Genomic DNA, 19284 nt, shown 5'->3' on the forward strand with positions numbered 1-19284 from the left:
CCATGCCGGTATGAGTGGAACTGGCGCATTCTGTGACGTCGGCGAACGACACAGCCAGCTACTCATCATGGGGGCGGGGGGAGGGACTGAGCGAACGGATTAACGACATGAATCACTCAGTGAACGACAACGCTCTCGCTCTCTGCTCTGCTTGCCCCAATCCGCGAGTGATTCTCCTCCCGTCGCGGGGATATGATTCATGCCATTGGCATCCGTTCTCCATTCATTCTCCAAGCTAACGGCTAATGTTGACTCAAGCCACATGAAAACAAACACACACATTATCTCAACACATCAAGTTATGAGAGTAGAGGAGACAGAAAGAAAGTCAGTGCAGGGCAAGGCTGAGCAGCAGCGACGCGAGGGGGAGGGGCGGGGGGGGGGGGGGGGGTAAAGTGTAGGGCAGGCTGTTTGAGAAGATTTAAAATAAAAATAATAACTAATGTATGTACATATACATAGGCTATTATTTATCTTGATTTTTATATTATTCAAGCTATTTATTTTCTTTTTTATTGCATATTTAAGTTGATATTTCCATTTTTATATTTTTAAATGTAAGCTACAGAAATTTTAGTTTTAATGTTGGCTTTTCTGGCACTTGGTTTAATATTTGTTTAGTTTTATTTAAGGTAGCCTATTTATTTTCTTTTTGTTTGCACATTTAAGTTAATATTTTCTTTGTTATATTTTTAAACGTAGGCTACAGAACATTTAGTTTTTATGTTGGCATTTCTGGCTCTTAATTTATTTGTTTTATTTTGAAGGTATTTATTTTCTTTTTGTTTGCATATTTACAGAACTGCTGCTGCAGAAGTGATTCGGTGATTCGCCGACCTGCGCACACTGTACTGCAGTGCCGGCCCAAGCCTCCATGGGGCCCTAAGCAAAATCTGATTTTGGGGCCCTCTATTTCTGCCAATAATATTGATTGATCATTCACACACCTACTATAAACTCATTGCGGCTCTGGCAGTGTTGTTTACATGATCCTATTGTCAGCCGGGCATGTCTTTACAAATGACATGTCATTTATAAAGATATGGGGGTGGCCCAGTTAAGAACATAAATAATACCAATGAATGAACGAATGATGTCCAGAGTGCCACATATGGTTCCTAATCTTCAAATGTAGAAAACATTCAGCTACAAGAGTGGCCTGGGGTTGAACAGTCCAAGTGATAAAGCTTTGTATTTACAGTAAAAGTGTCATCTTGTCTCATCAGTCTTGTACATATTAGTCTTTAATTACTAGTTTATATTTTTAGTTAATTGTTCATATTTAATGTTTACTTTGTACAAAGAGAGCGCAGTCTACTGAAGTTAAATTCCATGTGTGTTAAACATAACTGGACAATAAAGCTGATTCTGATTCACTTTATTATTTTTGGTAACACAAACCTGAAACAGCAATGTGCAAAAATGTTGACCTAAAATTGTGTTTTTGTACAATAATATATCTTTGATCATTTAGAAATCATCAGTCAGACTCGTACATGCAAAAAATAAATAAACATTTTTTTTTGTTAATTGCTTTTGGGGGCCCCCTGGTGGCCGCGTGGCCCTAAGCAAGCGCTTAGTACGCTTATGCCTTGGGCCGGCTCTGCTGTACTGTACTACGAACGCCCCCCCCCCCCCCCCCTCCTTTTTTTCTGGGGGGGGGGGGGGGGGGGGGGGGGGGGGGGGTGATTCGGTGAACGAATCTTTTGAACGAATCAATTTAAGGAACTGATTCTAGTGATTCAGTACAGTCAAAAGAACTGCCGATCCCATCACTATCCTCCACGCATGCGTCACTTAGGGGCGGGGCCAAAGAGTCATAGTGATGGGCAAGTCATGAACGATTCATTCTAAATGTATGTTTTCATGGTGTCTACACAAAAAAGCACGGCAACAAATGATCCATCCATCCATTTATCTACCGCATGTCCCTTTCGGGGTCGCGGGGGGTGCTGGAGCCTATCACAGCTGCATTTGGGCGGAAGGCGGGGTACACCCTGGACAAGTCGCCATCTCATTGCAGGGCCAACACAGATAGACAGACAAGTATATAAACTGTATTTGACTTTTAATCAGATAAATACAATTCAACAACAACACAATGTGCAGACTATAATTACTGCTTTGCTGGTTTTACTGGTGTAAAATTCTGCATCTGAGAGATCACAACCATTGCAGCCATGCGTCCAAAACATAACATCATCTTGCAGGGACATAAGGACAAGCAAAAGTAAAGTGTCTGTTGTTTTACAATGTAATAATCTATTTAATAAGAAATGCTCAGAGAAAACCTTTTTTTGGAGTATTTATTGGAGGCCTCAAAAGACAAAGGCCGTCTGTTTACAGGAGAGTGTCACCTTTTATCTTAGCTCAGGAATGCATGGGGGAAGGGTTGGAGACAAGCGGGAAACTCTTAGTTAGGAAAAGTGTAGCTGCTGACAGAAGCACATTGTATATATGTTATATCATTTCATAGTTGGTTAGAGTAAATAAATACAATGTATAAATATAAGCTCATATTTAGAGCTGGTTACTTGTTTCTCTCGCGAGATCTGGAAAGAGCTGGTTTGTACTTGTTTCTCTCGCGAGATCTGACAAGACTGCGCGCGAACCAAACACGGCGAGGATAAAGCAAGATGGCGTCTGACGGTGAAGACGTTATTGCAGTCGTCACAGTTCAGTGTTCTTAATCTGTGCGTCCATGTACACATATATGTCCTTTATTACACTCTATTAAATAGAGTCATAATAACTGTTTGTATATTAGTCTGAGCGCACTTCTCCAGCTAGCTTAGCTTGCTAGTTAGCTTAGCTTGTTAGCTGCTAACAAAGAGAGATGAAAACACATCGCTAAGCAGAGATCAAGTGTGAGTGTAAAGTGTTGTGATTGTGTGAAAATGTGCGAAAGAACCATAGCAGAGTACGAGGAGGAACTTTGTCCAACAAAAGAGGAGAAGGAGCGACAACATGAAAAACATCAGGTTGTGTTACACACAACAGGTTTGTTTACTTCTTACTCTCACATCTTTACTAACTTTATATTTATTATTAACACTTTTCTTCAATAGATTGTCTATAGGAAGATGAATTGTCATGTGAGGATGTTCAGACACACAATATTTATGAGAGGTTGATGTTCCTCTCAGTTTGTAACAAAGTGTATCAACATGTTTACACAAAACTCACACAGTCACCGGGGGAATATTCCAGAGAGCAGGTTAAGTGCAAACTCCTGAGTATGTAAAGCTCCAGAGTTTGACCTCCAAAAATAAGAGAGGTAAGACAAAGTCAGAGTCAGTTACCATGGTAACTGACGCTGTAAACCTAGCCTGCTAGCTGGCAGGTTTGACAAGTTATTTATGTGTGTAAAAGCTATACTGACCTGTTATTTCCTTCATATTATTAACCTACTACAACACCTGCTACATCCACCTACTCAGTGGCCTAGTGGTTAGAGTGTCCGCCCTGAGATCAGTAGCTTGTGTCATACCAAAGACTATACAAATGGGAGCCATTACCTCCCTGCTTGGCACTCAGCATCAATAGTTGGAATTGGGGGTTAAATCACCGTAAAGATGATTCCCGGGCGTGGCCACCGCTGCTGCTCACTGCTCCCCTCACCTCCCAGGGGGTGATCAAGGTTAATGGGTCAAATGCAGGGAACAATCTGGCCACACCTAGTGTGTGTGTGACAATCATTGGTACTTTTTAATGTGGCAGTGATTGTGGAAAAAACAAAGCCTGATCTAAAGATGACATCTTGATCTCATACCATCTCAAACCAATTGGCCGTTCATTATTAAGTGAAATGTCTTAAAGTCGCTTAAATTTGTCTTTAACCAAGCAACACTAAGTTTTATCCAGTTACTCGATTAATCGAAAACATTTCCAGTAGAACACTTGATTAATAACATTTTCAATAGCCACAGCCCTATATTTCATGTACAATTTAATATTTAGCATGTAGGAGTTAAAATGTGTTTTGTTTGTGTCCTGTAGACATCCATCAGCTGATTGGACACCAAGAAGAATGTCTCCCTCATCTGCAGGGGGACAGTTTCACTTCAGAGGATCCACAGCCCTCACACATGAAAGAGGAAGAGGAGGGAGAGTGTCCTGTAGGGCAGGAGGAGGATGATGTCAGCAAGTTTCCACTGACTGTTGTCTCTGTGAAGACTGAAGAGCATGAAGACAAAGCACCTGAGTCCTCACAGCTTCATCACAGTCCAAGTAAGCACAACATCCACATATCATCTAATACAATGTTTGTGACACATGTTCATCCGGGGGCCACATTTATGACTAAAGATGGAGATATACTTGCTTTTTAACACCACCATTTAAAAATGAATGCTCATCAATCATCAACAGTGTAATTGCTGGGGTGTAACCATGTGACCTAGAGGCCGTCCTCCTTACCTCACGTGGTCAAATGAAGGCAAACATTCAATATGGCTACTGTTTATTTACCTTTAGCAGCACATATGTCAGCATATTTAAAAGGTTTAAAGATAAGAGATGTATACCAAGTACCATTTTTTTTAGTGCTGGTTCCTAATTATGTCGTCCATGAGGACCGTGAAGATTCTGGACTAACGACACAACTATTTGTATTTTTAATTCCAGCTGACTGATGTAACTATGACACGTTGTCACATTGAGTTCAGCTGCCGCTGCTACACATTAAAATCAGCTTTGAATAATGACAAATAAGGAAGCAACAACATGCAAAAGTTTGATGTGTGTGTTATTGACAAGAAGATGACATAACTGCATTTCACCTTGCACTGCACACATAGTTGACTTCTTTATCACTTCAAATAAACAGCTGTTTTTTTTCTTCTTTTTTTTTTTCTTTATTTAATCAGGTAAAAATCCCATTGAGATCAAAGATCTCTTTTCCAAGTGAGACCTGGCCAAGAGGGCAGCAGCAAGGTTACATTAAAAACAGTAAACAACACATACAACATAAAATGTACAACATTAAAACTTGCTGACATAACACATGTGCATACAGACAAGGTAGACTGCAATCCTTTCACAGAAGCTTTAAACTCATTCAATGTAACAAGGGTTTGAAGTTGAATATTGGATTGTAGGTTATTCCAAGCCTTCGCTGCTGAAAACCTAAATGCTTTCTTGCCCAGTTCAGTTCTTACTTTGGGGACGATACATTGCAGAACATTCATTTAAAGAAGATTGTGACTTCCTTGTTTCTTTGTTAAAAGACAAGACAGATAAGATGGGGTGATACCCAGAATGGTTTTGTAGATGAACACATACCAATGATGGAGGCGTTGAGCACATAAAGATGTCCAGTTAACCATTGAGTATAACACACAATGGTGAGTAAGTTAACCATTGAGTATAACACACAATGGTGAGTAAGTTAACCATTGAGTATAACACACAATGGTGAGTAAGTTCACCATTGAGTATAACACACAATCGTGAGTAAGTTAACCATTGAGTATAACACACAATGGTGAGTAAGTTCACCATTGAGTATAACACACAATCGTGAGTAAGTTAACCATTAAGTATAACACACAATGTAGAGTAAGTTAACCATTGAGTATAACACACAATGGTGAGTAAGTTAACCATCGAGTATAACACACAATGGTGAGTAAGTTAACCATCGAGTATAACACACAATGGTGAGTAAGTTAGCCATTGAGTATAACACACAATGGTGAGTAAGTTAACCATTAAGTATAACACACAATGGTGAGTAAGTTGGTGATGAATCTCAGTGCCCCGTGGTACACACTATCCAGCTTGTGGAGACAACCAGCAGTAGCATTCATGTACAACACATCTCCATAGTCAATAACAGGTAAAAAGGTTGTTTCCACCATTTTCCGTTTCACAGTAAAAGAAAAGCAAGACTTGTTTCTATAATAAAATCCCAGTAAAAGTTTCAGTTTTTTTTACAACATACTGAATGTGCTCCTTAAAACTCAAGTGGTCATCAATTACAAATCTTAAATATTTAAAAGCAGATACTAACACAATGTGTTGCCCATTTCTCGTTCAAATGTTCTCACACAGTGCTGATCTTACAATTTTTGATGTGGTAAAGAACATACACTTTGTTTTCTCTGCATTTAAAAGCAGTTGAAGATAGCAAAGTTGTTCTTGTACTCTGTCAAATGCATGTTGTAGATATTTAAAGGCCTCAGCAGGAATGGGTGCTGTGCAGTATATGACAGTATCATCAGCGTAGGAATGGAAAGTTGAGTTCGGAATATTCTGTCCAACATTATTAATTATTAATTAATAATGGGCCCAACACAGAACCTTGAGGGACACCCTTTTCCACTTGCAGTACGTCCGAGAAGGAACCTTCTATCTGAACAGCCTGAGCTCTGCTTGTGAGGTCATTTGCAAATTATCCAACTGCTTGCTGAGAAAAACCAATAGCTGAAAGACGTTTGATTAAAATGACATGATCAACAGTATCAAATGCCTTTGAAAAAGTCAACGAAGAGGGACAGACAGCACTGCTTTTTGTCAAGAGTTTCAGTTACATCATTTATAAACTTCATAGCAGCAGTAACAGTACTGGGATTTCTGCCAAAACCTGACTGAAATGGTGACAGAATAAAGTTGGTGTCCAAAAAGTCTTTTATCTGTTCACTGATAAGGGATTCAAGCACTTTTGCCAGAACAGAGAGTTTAGAGATTGGTCTGTAATTATTTAGATTACCGTATTTTCCGCACTATTAGCCGCACCTAAAAACCACAAATTTACTCAAAAGCTGACAGTGCGGCTTTTAACCCGGTGCGCTTTATATATGGATAAATATTAAGATTCATTTTCATAAAGTTTCGGTCTCGCAACTTCGGTAAACAGCCGCCATCTTTTTTCTCGGTAGAACAGGAAGCGCTTCTTCTTCTACGCAAGCAACCGCCAAGGTAAGCACCCGCCCCCATAGAACAGGAAGCGCTTCTTCTTCTACTGTAAGCAACCACCCGCCCGCGTAGAAGAAGAAAAAGCGCGCGGATATCACCGTACGTTTCATTTCCTTTGTGTGTTTACATCTGTAAAGACCACAAAATGGCTCCTACTAAGCGACAAGGATCCGGTTCATGAAAAGACGCAATCTCTCCATCCGCACACGGATTACTACCGTATTTCACAGCAACTGATATTCATGTGAACCGCACTGTGGAACGGGAGCACGTACGGTGAATATTCGCACCACAGGGAATGAGAAGTCATCCTTCACTGTGGTTCTAGCTTGCCATGCTAATGAAACTTCCACCCATGGTGATATTCAAAAGGAAGACCTTGCCAAAAGAGACCTTTCCAGCCGGCGTCATCATAAAAGCTAACTCGAAGGGATGGATGAAGAAAAGATGAGCGAGTGGTTAAGGTAAGTTTAAGTTTACGCGAAGAGGCCGGGTGGCTTTTTTCACGCAGCTCTGTCCATGTTGATATACGTATGTTTGTGATTGCACATTTGCGTACATTTTGGGAGTGAACAGAGTTGTTAGAACGCTGGTTTTTAATATATTATTAAAGTTTGACTGACCTATCTGACTGTTTTTTTGACATTCCTTTAGCGCAGTTAGATGCGGCTTACAACACCGGGCGGCTTATAGGTGGACAAAGTTTTGAAATATGCCGTTCATTGAAGGCGCGGCTTTTAACCCAGGGCGCCTTATGGTGCGGAAAATACGGTACTAGGGTCACCTCCTTTTAATAGGGGGATTACAAGGGCAGATTTCCAATCCAAGGGGATTTCATTTGAAATTAGAGTAAGGTTAAAAATGTGAGTCAGTGGTCCAGCTATAATTTCAGCTGCCAACTTTAGGAAGAGCGGCTCCAACTTATCTGAGCCAGCTGGCTTTCTAGGTTTAAGTTGTTTTAGAGCCCTCATGACCTCTGTTGTGGTAAAGGGTGTACAGTTAAAAACCTGGGTATTTTCAACGGTTCTTTCCGGAGTTAGCGGAACTTCAGTAGAGTTGTCAGAATTATAGAGAAAACCAGAGGAAATAAAATGATTATTATAATGACTACCCATTTCTCTTCTGTCACTTACTCTGACACCATCAACAAGTATACTAGGTGGGAGATTGACTGAATTACAGCAGGCGGACAAAGATTTGATGATTTTCCAAAACTTCTTTGGGTGTTTGTGGTTTTCATTTGTTGTGGAGAAATACAATTCTGATTTGCCTTTCCGAAGGAGAGAGGTAAAGTGATTTCTTAATTGTCTAAAATTCAACCACTCTGCTTCTAACCCTGACTTGCGTGCCCTGGCCCAAGCAGCATTACGCTCATGCAATACATCTGACAGGTCCGATGTAAACCACTGATTGTCACGTCCTTTAACCCTTCATTTTCTAAAAGGGGCATGTTTGTTCACTATACTCAAGAAGTTTTCGTGAAAATATTTGCAAGCCAGTTCAACATTATCAAAAAGAGCAATTCTATCCCAATTAAAAAGTTGCAAGTCGTGTAAAAATGCTTGCGTCTCAAATAATTTCATATTATGTTTTTCAAGAAGACGAGGCTTGCTTTTAGGGATCCTTGTGTCTCGCACTACTGCAATCACACAATGATCACTCACATCATTAGGGAAAACACCAGATGCAACAAATTTAAAGGGCATATTTGTTAGAATTCAGTCAATGAGTGTAGCTTTTTGAGGGCATTTAGGATTAGGTCTTGTAGCTGAGTTAATTAATTGTGTTACATTTAGAGATTCACACTGTGCTTTCAAAGAGTCAGACACAGATGTGAGCCAGTCCCAGTTCAAATCACTATTTCATTCTATTTCAGTTGAGACAGAAGCTTCACAAGAGTAGATAGGGAATTACTAGGGGCAGATGGAGGCCTATAACACCCCACTACCATAATGTGGTGAATTCTAGCTAATTCAATTTCAAGTGCTAACAGTTCAAGTTCTTTACTTACTGATTCAGAGAGCACTAATTTAACATCAAACCTCTGCTTAATATATATGGCCACTCCACCACCTTTTCTTTGTCGGTCAGTACGATAGACATTATAGCCATGAATGTAAATATCTTTATCAAGCACAGATTGTTTAAGCCAAGTTTCAGATAAGACTACAATATCAATATTTGTTGAGTTTATCCAGATCTTTATCATATCCAGTTTAGGAAGTAAACCCCGAACATTGATATGAATAATCCCAAGACCAGATCTAGTTTTAAAATCCGCAGGTGTAAAACATTGTGTAGGTGTATCAGGGCTTGCATTAGTCTCAACATTTCCTGAGAGCAATAACAATAATATAACTAAACATTTGCGTTTAAAGTTAACATCTTTTGAGTCGGTCTTTAATCTGTGAAAGTAAGTGCTCACAATAGGGGAGGATGCAGTAATGTTGACGTGATCTCTCAAAACAAGGAAACAATAAGAATGAATGGACTCTACCATAGTATGCAGCCATTTAGTTTTGTCCAAAGTCACAGAAATCTTCAACTGAGATAAGGCCGAGGTTATTTTGTAGCTGCCACTATGATGAAATGTCAAATTATCAAAGTTGTCATCTTGAAGTAGCATTGCTCGTGAGTGGGGTGACCAGACCCATTTGGGACACCAGTAGAACCACACAAAAGTATAAAACACAATATAATAATTTGTGACATAGTGAGAGGAGAAGTTACTTGTTTTACTATTTTTGAAGATGTTAGCAGACAGGGCTGAAGACCAGCAACCAAGGCCGATGGGTGGAAGCCCGTAGACGAAGCCAATGGCTGGAGGCAAACAGCAGGTCGATCGAAGGCTAGTAGGCAGGTCGATGGTGGAAGGCTGGTAGGCTGGTCGATGGTGGAAGGCTAGCAGGCAGGCCGATGGTGGAAGGTTAGCAGGCAGGCCGATGGTGGAAGGCTGGTAGACAGGCCGATGGTGGAAGGCTAGCAGGCAGGCCGATGGTGGAAGGCTGGTAGACAGGCCGATGGTGGAAGGCTAGCAGGCAGGCCGATGGTGGAAGGCTAGCAGGCAGGCCGATGGTGGAAGGCTAGCAGGCAGGCCGATGGTGGAAGGCTGGTAGGCAGGTCGATGGTAGAAGGCTAGTAGGCAGGTCGATGGTGGAAGGCTAGCAGGCAGGTCAATGGTGGAAGTCTAATAGGCAGGCCGATGGTGAAAGGCTAGTAGACAGGTCGATGGTGGAAGGCTAGTAGGCAGGTCGATGGTGGAAGGCTAGTGGCGCGGTTGGTAGAGTGGCCGTGCCTGAGGGTTCCTGGTTCAATCCCCACCTGCTACCAACCTAGTCACGTCTGTTGTGTCCTTGAGCAGGACACTTCACCCTTGCTCCTGATGGGTCATGGTAAGCGCCTTGCATGGCAGATCTCGCCATCAGTGTGTGAATGTGTGTGTGAATGGGTGAATGTGGAAATAGTGTCAAAGAGTATAACCCATTTACCATTTACAAGGTTTGCAAGCAGGACGATTGTGGAAGGCTGGCAGGCAGGCCGATGGTGGAAGGCTAGCAGCAGTCAGGCCGATAGTGGAAGGCTAGCAGCAGTCAGGCCGATGGTGGAAGGCTGGCAGGCAGGCCGATGGTGGAAGGCTAGCAGCAGTCAGGCCAATGGTGGAAGGCTAGCAGCAGTCAGGCCGATGGTGGAAGGCTGGCAGGCAGGCCGATGGTGGAAGGCTAGCAGGCAGGCCGATGGTGGAAGGCTAGCAGGCAGGCCGATGGTGGAAGGCTAGCAGCAGTCAGGCCGATGGTGGAAGGCTAGCAGCAGTCAGGCTATTGGTGGAAGGCTAGCAGCAGTCAGGCCCATGGTGGAAGGATAGCAGGCAGGCCGATGGTGGAAGGCTAGCAGCAGTCAGGCCGATGGTGGAAGGCTAGTAGGCAGATCGATGGTGGAAGGTTAGCAGGCAGGCCGATGGTGGAAGGCTGGTAGACAGGCCGATGGTGGAAGGCTAGCAGGCAGGCCGATGGTGGAAGGCTGGTAGACAGGCCGATGGTGGAAGGCTAGCAGGCAGGCCGATGGTGGAAGGCTAGCAGGCAGGCCGATGGTGGAAGGCTAGCAGGCAGGCCGATGGTGGAAGGCTGGTAGGCAGGTCGATGGTAGAAGGCTAGTAGGCAGGTCGATGGTGGAAGGCTAGCAGGCAGGTCAATGGTGGAAGGCTAGTAGGCAGGCCGATGGTGGAAGGCTAGTAGACAGGTCGATGGTGGAAGACTAGTAGGCAGGTCGATGGTGGAAGGCTAGTGGCGCGGTTGGTAGAGTGGCCGTGCCTGAGGGTTCCTGGTTCAATCCCCACCTTCTACCAACCTAGTCACGTCTGTTGTGTCCTTAAGCAGGACACTTCACCCTTGCTCCTGATGGGTCATGGTAAGCGCCTTGCATGGCTAGCAGCAGTCAGGCCGGTAGTGGAAGGCTAGCAGCAGTCAGGCCGATGGTGGAAGGCTGGCAGGCAGGCCGATGGTGGAAGGCTAGCAGCAGTCAGGCCGATGGTGGAAGGCTAGCAGCAGTCAGGCCGATGGTGGAAGGCTGGCAGGCAGGCCGATGGTGGAAGGCTAGCAGGCAGGCCGATGGTGGAAGGCTAGCAGGCAGGCCGATGGTGGAAGGCTAGCAGCAGTCAGGCCGATGGTGGAAGGCTAGCAGCAGTCAGGCTATTGGTGGAAGGCTAGCAGCAGTCAGGCCCATGGTGGAAGGATAGCAGGCAGGCCGATGGTGGAAGGCTAGTAGGCAGATCGATGGTGGAAGGTTAGCAGGCAGGCCGATGGTGGAAGGCTGGTAGACAGGCCGATGGTGGAAGGCTAGCAGGCAGGCCGATGGTGGAAGGCTGGTAGACAGGCCGATGGTGGAAGGCTAGCAGGCAGGCCGATGGTGGAAGGCTAGCAGGCAGGCCGATGGTAGAAGGCTAGCAGGCAGGCCGATGGTAGAAGGCTGGTAGGCAGGTCGATGGTAGAAGGCTAGTAGGCAGGTCGATGGTGGAAGGCTAGCAGGCAGGTCAATGGTGGAAGGCTAGTAGGCAGGCCGATGGTGGAAGGCTAGTAGACAGGTCGATGGTGGAAGGCTAGTAGGCAGGTCCATGGTGGAAGGCTAGTGGCGCGGTTGGTAGAGTGGCCGTGCCTGAGGGTTCCTGGTTCAATCCCCACCTTCTACCAACCTAGTCACGTCTGTTGTGTCCTTGAGCAGGACACTTCACCCTTGCTCCTGATGGGTCATGGTAAGCGCCTTGCATGGCAGACCTCGCCATCAGTGTGTGAATGTGTGTGTGAATGGGTGAATGTGGAAATAGTGTCAAAGAGTATAACCCATTTACCATTTACAAGGTTAGCAAGCAGGACGATTGTGGAAGGCTGGCAGGCAGGCCGATGGTGGAAGGCTAGCAGCAGTCAGGCCGATAGTGGAAGGCTAGCAGCAGTCAGGCCGATAGTGGAAGGCTAGCAGCAGTCAGGCCGATGGTGGAAGGCTGGCAGGCAGGCCGATGGTGGAAGGCTAGCAGCAGTCAGGCCGATGGTGGAAGGCTAGCAGCAGTCAGGCCGATGGTGGAAGGCTGGCAGGCAGGCCGATGGTGGAAGGCTAGCAGGCATGCCGATGGTGGAAGGCTAGCAGGCAGGCCGATGGTGGAAGGCTAGCAGCAGTCAGGCCGATGGTGGAAGGCTAGCAGCAGTCAGGCTATTGGTGGAAGGCTAGCAGCAGTCAGGCCGATGGTGGAAGGATAGCAGGCAGGCCGATGGTGGAAGGCTAGCAGCAGTCAGGCCGATGGTGGAAGGCAAGCAATAGTCAGGCCGATGGTGGAAGGCTAGCAGCAGGCAGGCCGATGGTGGAAGGCTAGCAGCAGTCAGGCCGATGGTGGAAGGCTAGCAGCAGTCAAGCCGATGGTGGAAGGCTAGCAGCAGTCAGGCCGATGGTGGAAGGCAAGCAGCAGTCAGGCTGATGGTGGAAGGATAGCAGGCAGGCCGAATGGTGCTAGCTGTCTGCTACTGCTACCTGAACAGGTGGATTATAGGTAGGCCAAAGTCTATGGAAATCCAGTGACATTTGATGAGAAACTTACCACCAGAAATCCCACTCTGCAGAGAATTTGTTTATCTTGCAGAGTACCACTCATTCAGACTAAAATGAATTAAAATCTCATACATAAAAAACACAAAAACTCAGACCTCAGGTAAGAACACACTGAACACAGAATAGACATGGCTGCCATCTTTGATTCCTATTCATGCTGTGCGAGTAAACCAAGCACAAGTTGCAACTTAGCAGGAACCAGGAAGTGTTGACCTAACTTGTTATCTTCCACTGCAAGTTGTCTCGCAGCAGCAGTTTCTGTCTTCCAGCCCGCTAAAACAGCCAAGGACGGACTTCAAGTACCTTAACGAAGATAAGACGACAACACGCAGACAAAGTAGAGCCAGGGCGAAATCTCCAGCTCAAGCACATCTGCATTCTGAATAATCACGTATTGTGATACTGGGGTTGCTTGCGTAATATGTGTCCCCTCACCCTAGAAGCAGCCTCAGTGATGTTAACTAGGGAACTCCTGAATAAATAGAGGAGCGCGTGGGACTGCCCCTCATAGCGTTGTGGGAGACTGTAACTGAATGTGCAGCCCCAAATGTTTCTTCTCATGAGCAAAATTGAACTCTGTCTCTGCCTGATTCCTTGCTTCTTGTCTCGTTTAATAGATAGTTCCGTGTTTGAACCTGACGTATTTGTATTCAGTCAAGCGACTTCTTCCGGGAAGTAAAAAACTTATTGATCCATCAAGCCAAGATGGTTGTTGTGCAGCTAGCAACTCTCTAACTACACAAAGGGCCTAGATCAGGGGCGTGAAACATACGGCCCACGGGCCGGATCAGGCCCTCCAACAGGTTTTATCCAGCCAACGGGATGAGTTTGCTAAGTAAAAAAATAAGTCGAAATTTTTGAATGAAAGAAACTGTTGTTCTAAATGTGTCCTCTAGAGTTCGCAATAGCAATTCTTTGTATCTTTGCAGACGATGTGACATATGTAAAACACAACTAAAACACATTATGTTAGCGCACCAGTTGGGGAAAATGAGCAAACTACATCAATAATATCCTGTAATTTGATTTTGATATTATTTATTTATCTTGATAGATTGAAAATGAACACCAATGAGTTGACTGATGAACATTATCACAATTGATTCTGAAAGTGTAAAAAAGGACAACTAAAGATAGAGTACTATTGTATGTAAAAAAACAACAACATTTTGATTTGTACATTTTCAGAATGTGTTTGTTCTATTTTTAAACAAAGAAAATAATCTGCAGTTGTCTTTATTTTTACGTTATCTTGCCGTAATTTTAGCAGTCCGGCCAACTTGGAATAGATCTTTCTCCATGTGGCCCCCCCATCTAAAATTAGTTTAAACACCCCTGGCCTAGATCTTCCTGCGAAAAGCAGATACGAGAAACAAATCTAATTATGAAACGGAATGGATCCCTAAAGATTTGTTGAGTAATATCAAGGATTATCCGTCGGTGGCGTTCCCAGACATGTGGAACTATCTTGAGTTCCAGATGTCATTCTACACCACAAATTATGGTTAAGTTTAGAGATAAAGTTTAGGTGTCATAGACCGTATACAGAATAAAATATTTACACACTTTATATCAGTGAGTGTAAAGTTAAGAATGCCTCAATCAATGCTGCCTTGTACTTATAAAACAAACTTGCTCCTCATCAAATTTCCAAGTCTGTTTTTGTGCTCACTTTTGAATGAATTTTAGTGGCTGGGACAAAAGGAAGTATTTCCCGTGTTTTTATTGGTTGTTTTGCTACACACTTTTAACACAACACACGAAAGAACACAAATAATGTCATTGTGTTAACAGTGTAAGTCCAAAACTATTTCTATTCTCTCTTTATCTTATTTACTTATTTACCCAACAGACATTCAACAGCCCCTTCACATTAAAGAGGAAGAGGATTATCCACAGCCCACCTACATTAAAGAGGAAGAGGATGATCCACAGCCCACCTACATTAAAGAGGAAGAGGAGGATCCACACATGAAAGAGGAAGAGGAGGGAGAGTGTGTTGTAGGGCAGGAGGAGGATGATGTCAGCAAGTTTCCACTGACTGTTGTCTCTGTGAAGAGTGAAGAGCATGAAGACAAAGCACCTGAGTCCTCACAGCTTCATCACAGTCCAAGTAAGCACATATCATTTTATTCTCAGGGCATTCAATCCATCACAACTGGACTGTTCACTTTGTTTTAGAAGACTCATCCAAATAGGCTTCATCACTTCATGCTCATACACTTCAAGTCTTGAATCTAATCATTGGAATTTAGAGGGGAACTGCACTTTTTGGGGGAATTTTTCGATCGTTCACAATCATTATAAAAGACATGATGGTGGATATATATATATATAAAAAAAATCGCAATCTAAGTAGGGCTGCGCGATATGGCCTTTTATTATTATGTGGATATGTTCAGGCCATGTCACGATACACCATATATATGTGGATATGTTTAGTCCATGTCACGTGGATATTTTGCCTTAACCTTGAATGAACACTTGATGCATATAATCACAGCAGTATGATGATTCTATGTGTCTACATTAAAACATCTTTCTTCATACTGCATTAATATATGCTACTTTTAAACTTTCATGCAGAGAGGGAAACCACAACTAAGTCAATTTAGCAAAAGTGTATTTATTAAACAGTTATTAAGCAGTGGCACAAACATTCATGTCATTTCAAAACAAAGTGCAAGATTGTCAGAGACATTTTAAAACAAGCTATTCGTGCACTTTTGTGCATGATGTCACTAAGATGACATATCAAAACAACACTAAATTAAAGTACACTTTCTGTACGGAATGCCACTACAATAGTTTAAAACAAATAAAGTGCACTTTTGTGCATGATGTCACACAAGATATTTCAATAAGTGTCAAATAAAAATGAGCTGCATAATAGGAAATCAAATGGTGTATGTCCTTCACTATGTGGTAGGTTCCTGCGGACGTTCTCTCCTTCTGTTGTTGACTATTTGTTTCATACGGTGTTGATCTGGAAATGGTTGCTTGGGCATTTTGTGGGTGTGGCACTGAACGGAGATGTTGACATGCAGAGTTTCAAGCACTCCTCATTCTCTAGCGGGTGACTTTTCAAATGATGCTACATTAGCAGTGCTGCTACTTTTTGTAAATAAAAGTCCACTTGCAATGGAGCCAATGGGAGGTCCTCGAAAACCATCCAAAATACACCAACAAGACTCCATTTGCATTTTGTGACTTGAATGTCCACCAAGTGTTAGTTGAGTTGAGTTGACTTGACTTTGAGTTTATTTGGAACATGCAAGCATACAACATGATACATCACACATGCATGCATAGAACATGATACATCACACATGCATGCATACAACATGATACATCACACATGCATGCATAGAACATGATACATAACACATGCATGCATACAACATGATGCATCAAACGTGCATGTATACAACATGATACATCACACATGCATGCATACAACATGATGCATTACACATGCATGCATACAACATGATACATCACACGTGCATGCATACAACATGATACAACACACGTGCATGCATACAACATGATACATCACACGTGCATGCATACAACATGATGCATCAAACGTGCATGCATACAACATGATACATCACACATGCATGCATACAACATGATGCATCACACATGCATGCATACAACATGATACATCACACGTGCATGCATACAACATGATATATCACACATGCATGCATACAACATGATACATCACACATACATGCATACAACATGATACATCACACATGCATGCATACAACATGATACATCACACATGCATGCATACAACATGATACATCACACACGCATGCATGCAACATGATACATCACACATGCATGCATACAACATGATACATCACACATGCATGCATACAACACGATACATCACACATGCATGCATACAAACATGATACATCACACATGCATGCATACAACATGGAACATCACACATGCATGCATACAACATGAAACATCACACATGCATGCATACAACATGATACATCACACATGAATGCATACAACATGAAACATCACACATGCATGCATACAACATGAAACATCACACATGCATGCATACAACATGATACATCATACATGTGTGCATACAGCATGATACATCACACATGCATGCATACAACATGATTCATCACACACGCATGCATGCAACATGATACATCACACATGCATGCATACAACATGATACATCACACACGCATGCATGCAACATGATACATCACACATGCATGCATACAACATGATACATCACACATGCATGTATACAACATGATACATTACACATGCATGCATACAACATGATACATCACACATGCATGCATACAACATGATACATCACACATGCATGCATACAACATGATACATCACACACACATGCATGCAACATGATACATCACACATGCATGCATACAACATGATACATCACACACGCATGCATGCAACATGATACATCACACATGCATGCATACAACATGATACATCACATATGCATGCATACAACATGATACATCACACATGCATGCATACAACATGATACATCATACATGTGTGCATACAACATGATACATCACACATGCATGCATACAACATGATACATCACACACGCATGCATGCAACATGATACATCACACATGCTTGCATACAACATGATACATCACACACGCATGCATGCAACATGATACATCACACATGCATGCATACAACATGATACATCACACATGCATGCATACAACATGATACATCACACATGCATGCATACAACATGATACATCACACATGCATGCATACAACATGATACATCACACATGCATGCATACAACATGATACATCACACATGCATGCATACAACATGATACATCACACACGCATGCATGCAACATGATACATCACACATGCATGCATACAACATGATACATCACACACGCATGCATGCAACATGATGCATCACACATGCATGCATACAACATGATACATCACACATGCATGCATACAACATGATACATCACACATGCATGCATACAACATGATACATCACGCATGCATGCATACAACATGATACATCACACATGCATGCATACAACATGATACATCACACATGCATGTATACAACATGATACATCACAATTTCCAGTTTGTCTTTTCAACATGTTGGAAAAGGAGTAGGAAGAAGCAGAGCTTATTTAATCCTACCACTTTTCTTTTACATAACAGTTGCTAACACTTTTGTTCACTTCCTGTTCTCAATGTATTCACAATATACTCCATAAGTAATCACAATAAAAATAAATAAATAATAATGAGTGAAGTAAGTTATATTTCATATGGTGAGATGAGTAAGATGATGTAGAAAATGAATGATGGATGAAATAAATTGAGAATGTTTATCTTCTTCTTTGTACTTTGTAAACACTTTAAGTGTGAAGAGTTTCTTGAAGTGGATCATATTAGTACATTGTTTGATTGCTTTGCTTCATCCATTCCATCATTTAATTCCACATACTGATATACTGAAGGTCTTAAGTGTTGTACGTGCATACAAATGTTTTAAATTACATTTTTTTCTCAGATTATATTTCTCCTCTTTAGTAGAGAATTGTTGTACATTCTTGGCTAGCAGGTTATAGTTTGCTTTGTGTATCATTTTAGCTGTTTGCAAATTCACTATGTGGTGGAATTTCAGTATTTGTGATTCAATAAATAAAGTGTTTGTATGTTGTCTATATCCAACATGATGTATTATTATAACTGATCTTTTTGTAACACAGTTAATGAATGAAGTGTACTTTTGTAGTTATTTCCCATATTTCTACACAATAAGTCAGATATGTAACACTAGTGAGTAGTAGAGAATATGAAGTCATTTTTGGCCTGGGACATATTTTGCTTTATTCATTATTAAAATGTTTTTGCCAACTTATGTTTTATATTTTGTATATTAGATTTCCAGTTAATTTGATCATCTATTAATACTCCCAAAAATCTGGTTTATTTTACCCTTTCAATGTCTATTCCGTCTATTTGTATTTGTGTTTGATGCTCGCTTCTACTTTCACCAAATATTATTATTTTACTTTTACTGAAATTCAAAGATATTCAAAGCATCTTTTTAATGTGTTCATTTCTTCTGTTATTTGTATTATCTTCTGTGTGTTCTCTCCTGAACAGAAAGCAGTCTTGTCGTCTGCATATAAAACTAACTTTAAGTCCTTTGTAACTTTACAAATGTGGTTTATATAAAGATGA

The 19284-nt window shown here is 42.2% G+C and overlaps 1 protein-coding gene across 1 annotated transcript in view; it reads left to right on the forward strand.

Moving 5' to 3' along the window:
- Positions 1-19284, forward strand: part of LOC133570515 (uncharacterized) — a 905074-nt gene that overhangs the window by 225772 nt on the left and 660018 nt on the right. The window lies entirely within an intron of this gene.

This window comes from Nerophis lumbriciformis, linkage group LG28 (genome assembly GCF_033978685.3).
Source record: "Nerophis lumbriciformis linkage group LG28, RoL_Nlum_v2.1, whole genome shotgun sequence".
NCBI classification, from domain to species: domain Eukaryota; kingdom Metazoa; phylum Chordata; class Actinopteri; order Syngnathiformes; family Syngnathidae; genus Nerophis; species Nerophis lumbriciformis.